The sequence below is a fragment of the Hypanus sabinus genome, unplaced genomic scaffold, assembly GCF_030144855.1.
Source record: "Hypanus sabinus isolate sHypSab1 unplaced genomic scaffold, sHypSab1.hap1 scaffold_375, whole genome shotgun sequence".
Classification (NCBI taxonomy): domain Eukaryota; kingdom Metazoa; phylum Chordata; class Chondrichthyes; order Myliobatiformes; family Dasyatidae; genus Hypanus; species Hypanus sabinus.
In genome coordinates this window covers 326736-333619 of record NW_026781268.1, presented here as the reverse complement: position 1 = coordinate 333619, position 6884 = coordinate 326736, and the positions used below count along the sequence as shown (strand labels likewise).

General features: G+C 46.1%; 2 non-coding genes across 2 annotated transcripts; one reads left to right on the top strand and one right to left on the bottom strand.

The window, feature by feature from the left end:
• Positions 1-2512: 2512 nt before the first annotated feature.
• Positions 2513-2585, top strand: trnav-uac (transfer RNA valine (anticodon UAC)). The gene has a single exon. It is a non-coding gene; the product is annotated as a tRNA-Val (tRNA).
• A 2544-nt stretch (positions 2586-5129) lies between these two features.
• On the bottom strand, positions 5130-5211 carry trnas-gcu (transfer RNA serine (anticodon GCU)). The gene has a single exon. It is a non-coding gene; the product is annotated as a tRNA-Ser (tRNA).
• Positions 5212-6884: the final 1673 nt, after the last annotated feature.

The following is a 6884-nucleotide window of genomic DNA, read 5'->3' as shown; positions in this document are numbered from 1 at the left end:
ACAGTGCAGAGTATCCCTGTGGCCAGACCCCCTCACCACTTTGGACACTGTTGTGGGGCAGTGACCTAGCAGAAAAGTCACAGTGGCCGGGTCTCTGGCACTGAGTCCGGCTCTCTGACATGTTATCGGTTATGCAGATTCCTGCATATCAACCGCTGATGACACTCGTCAAACGAGTTCAGAGGGAGATACAGACATGACCAGACGGAGGAACCTCAGCATTTCGGGACTGTTTTGAAAACACGGTCTGGATCATGTTCTGAGACTCGGCTGCCTACGGCGGGCAGATCAACATCGACGAATATGTGAGATCTCCGAAGGGCATTGATGACGTCACCGTTATTAACACGATCTACGGGAGGACAAATCATGCCGATCGCCATCGAGTTCCTGCACCCAATTAGCGGCCTGGGCAGAAGGTTTGCCTCTCGTCAAAAGACATCCCCCTTAAAAATGAACCCAGGAACCTCGCCCCTCGCTATATGGGACCATTGGAGATTGAGTGTGTACTCAACCCCTCGGCGGTCATACACAAACTGCCAAAATCTATGCACAGTCATCCTACATTCCACGTTTCCCAATTGAAAGCGGTATCTGTTAGCTCTTTGTTGCCTCCTGCCGAACCCCTCCACACGCCCCGATTATTGACGACTACCCAGCAATGAGGCGACCAGAACTAAGTACCGTACTCCAAGTTGGTTCTGACCAGGGTCCTATATAGCTGCCACATTACCTCTCGGCTCCTAAATTCAGTTCCACGATTGATAAAGGCCAATACACCCTATGCCTTATTAACCACAGAGTCAACCTGCGCAGCTGCTTTGAGTGTCCTATGGACTTGGATATAAAGATCCCTCTGATCCTCTGCACTGTCAAGAGTCTTACCATTAATACTATATTCTGTCATTATTTTGCCTTACCAAAGTGAACAACTTCGCACTTTTCTGGGTTGAATTCCATCTTCCACTTCTCAGCTCAGTTTTGCATCCTATCAATGTCCCGCTGTAACCTCTGTAACCTCTACACTATCCACAACACCCCCAACCTTTGTGCTAACGGCAAATTTCCTAACCCATTCCTCCTCTTCCTTATCCACGTCATTTATAGAAATCACGAAGAGTAAGGGTCCCAGACAGATCCCTGAGGCACAGCACTGGTCACTGTCCTCCATGCAGAATATGACCCGACTACAACCACTCTTTGCGTTCTGTGGGCAAGCCAGTTCTGGATCCACAGAGCAATGTCTCCTTGGATCCCATGCCTCCAGATTTTCTCAATAAGCTTTGCATGGGTTCCTTATTAAATGCCAGGTTGATGCTTTGATTTGTTCGCCACTAATATAGCTAGCACAGAAACTGGTTGGTTCTTTCTTTCAACCCGCGAGGCCACAGTTTTGCTTTTTGAACATTACTGAACAGGTGTATTGTTTATCGAAGCAAAATATCACCCTCCGTCCCGCGACGCACCCGCCGTCTACTCCAGCGTCGAATTAACCGAAAGGTGAAACAACGAAATCTTCCATTCCTGAAGCCATACTTCAGAAATAGTTGATATACTCTCATTGCTCCTTATCTTCTCCGTTGTACTGTCGATAAAATCCACTGCATTGCAAGATGAGATCAGAAAACCAAGTAAGGCTCCATTATTTCCCATGTGGCAGTCCAAATGAAAATATGACCTGTCTCGCCAGCCTTAAGGCACAGAAGAATTCACAGTGACATTCGTACCACTCCTTAGGATCGTAAACGGCACTTCGGACCTTATATTCGGGGTACATTCAGCCGTTCTTTCTGTGAGTGCTCTCACAATCCCACCACCCCCTATCCATCCCTCTCGCTAATAACTCCCTCATTCTGTTACTGTTCCACCTGCTTATCACTATTGTCCATGCATTTTTTAGGAGTGCGTGTGGGGGTGTGATATTCACTAAATGAATTGATCGCAATCACTTTAAGAACACCAGGCAACCTGCTCACGGGTAGTGTAGCCGAGAGGTCTCTGAGGTGACGGGGCTTCGAATCACAGCACCGCCACGGTTCGAATGTCTCCCGGTGTTTGTTCGAAATGCTGCCGTTGGGCGGACGGAACCAGCCGACATTCACCAAGCTACTCCTGCAACAGAGAACACTGATACCTCTGATAATCCCATAGATCATTTCTACAATCACTCCAGCTCAGTAAACCAGTGGCTAATATTTTGTGACTAAATTGAATGTAGATTTGTTTTTTTTTAAGTGGAGTCCTCGGAGTCCTCATGTTGTAAGACGCTTCTGAAAGAGCTGAGCATCCACCCGCTGAACAGACAGACCGGAGCTCTCATCGCTGAAGCTCGTCTGCTCTTTACATAGGCCAACCCACGAAAAAGACCAGGCTGAAGAGAGAATTTCGTTTTCTATTTCTTGGGTGTAGAAAAGATTGTTCTGCAGAACAAGATGAATGAGTGGAGAGTGAAGGAGGTGTGCTGGGTGTCTGGTCGATGCTTAATAGCGTAGAACATTGAGCTCCCTGTAGTGTTTCTGTAGTGTAGTGGTTATCACGTTCGCTTTACACGCGAAAGGTCTCCAGTTCAATCCTGGGCAGAAACACTCTTTAGACTCCAGGATTCAGAGAATAAACCGTGAACTTTTCAGTTCGGATTCAAATGAATTATCATGGGAATGCCCCTGCAGGAAATTGAAAAGTAATGGTCAAAAACTTCGTGCATAATCGACAGAGCATGGGAATTGAGTACTTTTATTGTTTCGAGACAAGGTGATGATGATGGGAGATCGCATATCGGTACAGAGACAGGGTCACTATGTTTTAATATATCAACCTTGCTGTGTATTGCTGCAAAATGTAGCTACTTACGAAACATCCCACGCGAGCGTACAAATTAGTAATTATCTAGTGATGTTCCCCCCCCCCACCCCCATCGTTAACTTCACAAATAAATATACAGATTTCGGTATGTACTCGGCCCCGTGACAACGCACAGCTTCGGATTTTCCCTCGGTACCGTGTACACCTATCACATTATTAAAACCTGACTGCCAGTCAATCTCAATAAAACGGCCACTGTTATATTATTCAACGTCCTGATGACGGATTTACCACTGAGGCGCCAATCTGCCCAGTCGATGTAAAATATGTATAATTGAAGTTGCAAAATTTTCAATCAAGATTTATTTGAAATATCAGGGGAATCGAAGGGAGAATGCTAAAAACTGTACATCGGAAGTTACGAGAGAGATGGATGGGAAACTCGAGCTTTAATCAGAGCCACCCACAACATTCACACGCTGTACGGAAACTCCTTCAGTTTGTGTTTTCCTTGTAGATTCCTCACCTGCGTGGCGGTGGTTGACACATTTCACCTGTGCGGTGCAGACATTGTGCCGCTCTTCCTCTGTTTCCAGAATCACATGACAAGAACACACTCCACTCGACCGTTCTTTGATATCAGTTCGGTACACTCGAGCATTAATCGACAATGCGCTGTGTTCTGAAGGAAGGATTCAAAGTCACCTCCTTCAGGATCTGTGCGCTCAACTCCCCGTTCAGAATTTCCGCACGCACCACCATCCCCCCCCCCCCCGATCTTTGCGACGAGACGAAGGCTAAAAGAAGGAAGAAGAAGGGTGAAACTGATAAACATCGCATCTTATAACGACGTTCAAGCATTTTGCCCTGTAGGCGCTTTTATAGTGATCGTTCAAGGTACAACGGAGTTTCGAATAGATCCAGAGGACTGAAAATTGGAAATGTCTCTCCACTCTTTAAAGGGAGGGAAGCAAAAAGACAGGGAAGTATAGGCCTGTTAGCCTTCTCCAGTGTTTAGACGATGTTGTCCATTACTGAGGATGACGTTTTGGGGTACTTCGAGGCACATGTAAAAATAGGCCAAAGTCAGCATGGGGTTGCTTAAGGGAAATCTAGGCTGACAAATCTGTTGGAATACTATGAGGAAATAACAGACAGGATAAATGAAGAAGGGTCAGCGGATATTGCTTGCCTGGAAAATCAGAAAGAATTTGACAAGGTGCCAATCTTGAGGTTGCTTAACAGGAGGAAAGACGGTGGTATTACGGGAAATATACTAGCATAGATCGAAGATTGGCTGGATGGCTGGAGGCAGCGAGTGGGAATAAAGGGGGCGTTTTTCTTGTAGGCTGCCGGTGATTAGTTGGTGTTTGACCCATTTATTTTCATGTTATATGTCAATACTCTGAATAAGGGGTTTGATAGTTTTGTGGCAAAATGGCACACCGTTAAATATAGATTGATATTAGTGTTAGTGTTGAGGAGCAGGACCCGGCAGACGAACTTGGTCGTGTGCTTAGGCAGTAGCTATAAAGGCTAGTACAGGCTTCCTGAAAGATTAACTTGCAGTTTGACTCAGGATTAACGAAGGGAAATGCAGTGATGGTTTACGTATCGAGAGGACTGGAAAATGAAAGGAAGGATGCAATGCTGAATCTTTATAAGGCATTGGTCAGACCGCAGTTGGAAAATAGTGAACAGTTTGGCTCCCTGATGCAAAAGCGGATTTGTTGGCATTGGAAGCGGTCCAGAGGACGTTCGCGGGAATGATCCTGGGAATTACAAGGTGAAATATGAAGAGCGTTTAATGAGTTTGTACTCTCTGTAGTTTCGAAGAATGACGCGTTGATCCCATTGAAACCTATCGATTATTGAAAGACCTAGGTATAGTGGATAAAGAGAGGATGCTGCTGGTCGAGAAGAAATATAGGAAGCAACCCCGGAATATAAGGACGCCCATTTAGAACAGAGATAAGGAAGGACTTGTATAGCCAAATGGCTAGGAATTTGTGGAATTCATTGCCACGGATAGTCGTGGAGGCCGTCAATCGATGTATTAAAAGAGGTGATTGACAGTGTCATAATCAGTGCGGGGGCCACGTGTGTCGAGGAGAAGGTAGGAAACTGGGGTTGAGATGGATAATGTATCAGCCATTCCCGATGGGCTCAACGGTCTAATTCCTCTCCTAATGTTATTTTTTAAGGGCAAATATGGAGACAAGTTTTAATTGTGAACATTATTTTTCAAGACTCACAAAACAAACTATCTGGTAAACATTGCAGATCTGGATGTTTTCCAACCGATGGCGCCTCAGAGGAAGAGGTCGCGACGAGGGTGGGATTCGAACCCACGCGTGCGCAGCACAATGGATTAGCAGTCCATCGCCTTAACCTCTCGGCCACCTCGTCTGCTCTTCTCGCTCTTGTGTTCCAAAGATCTGAATTTCTTCACAGCACGTAAAAACCCCGCTTCTGTTCCACACATTTGTTTTCAGATTCCACCTCTCTTTAGTTTGCCTGTATTGCTTATCGGAATTCATGGAAATGGGGAAGGAAGGCTTATGGAGACAGGTGCTAACCACAGCAAAAACAGAACTAGCTATTACTGGCATTTCAGCCGCTACCGCCGTGCTATTCCAGATTGATCGATTCAGTGCCCTGTAACTATTGAGAAACAGTATGTTTCGATCTGTATAGTGAGACAGCACTGTATCGAAGTAAATGTATGTCTAGTGGCTTGTTCATCATGTTGTTTGACTTCAAGAAAACGGATATTATAGTTAATTCTCATCCGGCTTCAAAACAACGGCTTTTCGTGTATTGGCAATTGTAAGAATCCGATAGCTACTAAACTAGAGAAACACTGAAGCGCACCGAGCACTGCCTGAGGCAGCAGATCCCGATGTCCTGACCTTCACCGACACAAGCTCAGGCCGATAGCCACTAAACTAGAGAAACACTGAAGCGCACCGAGCACTGTCTGAGACAGCAGATCCCAATGTCCTAACCTTCACCGACACAAGCTCAGGCCGATAGCCACTAAACTAGAGAAACACTGAAGCGCATCGAGCACTGCCTGAGACAGCAGATCCCGATGTCCTGACCTTCCCCGACACAAGCGCAGGCCGATAGCCACTAAACTAGAGAAACACTGAAGCGCACCGAGCACTGCCTGAGGCAGCAGATCCCAATGTCCTAACCTTCACCGACACAAGCGCAGGCCGATAGCCACTAAACTAGAGAAACACTGAAGCGCACCGAGCACTGCCTGAGGCAGCAGATCCCAATGTCCTAACCTTCACCGACACAAGCGCAGGCCGATAGCCACTAAACTAGAGAAACACTGAAGCGCACAGAGCACTGACTGAGGCAGCAGATCCCAATGTCCTGACCTTCACCGAGACAAGCGCAGGCTGGTCGGTTCTGGCGTCTGCAAGCGACGGTTGACATTTAGAAAAAGAGAGCACGCATCTCTATCAATGACGAATTGTTTTTATTGGACCATTCTCGCTGATTCCAATCCCAGAATATAAGTCCGCCTCAAAAGTCAGTGGCGTGCATCTTTACAGATGTTTTTTTTTTTCTGTAAGAGAAACAGCGAAATAGAATATTACATTTAAACAAAGTTGCAAAATTTATTGATATTAACAACAGTAGTCGAATGTTCATCTGGGATGAAAACACTACGTTTTAAAATTACGTTTAGATCGGTCAGCGGATGAGACATCTCGTGGAAATGCCCGACAGCAATTCGCACGTTTCGCATTTTTTCTATTCGCATTTCTTGCAGAAGACGATCGTGTGGCCGAATGGATAAGGCGTCCGACTTCGGTGCTTAATTCGAAGTGATCAGAAGATTGCAGGTTCGAGTCTAATCACGGTCGATTGACCAACCTGACGGTTTTGGTTCCATTCTGTCCCCCACTATCTGCAGCACAGTTGCACCATGTGAAACAACTGCACGCTCGGCGATTAACCGGATTACTCCGCCCTGCTGGGGAACCGAGCGAAATATCACGCCTTCATTATACGCAACTTATAATGTTATGTGTCCCGTCTGTGATGTACTTCTACGAAAACTT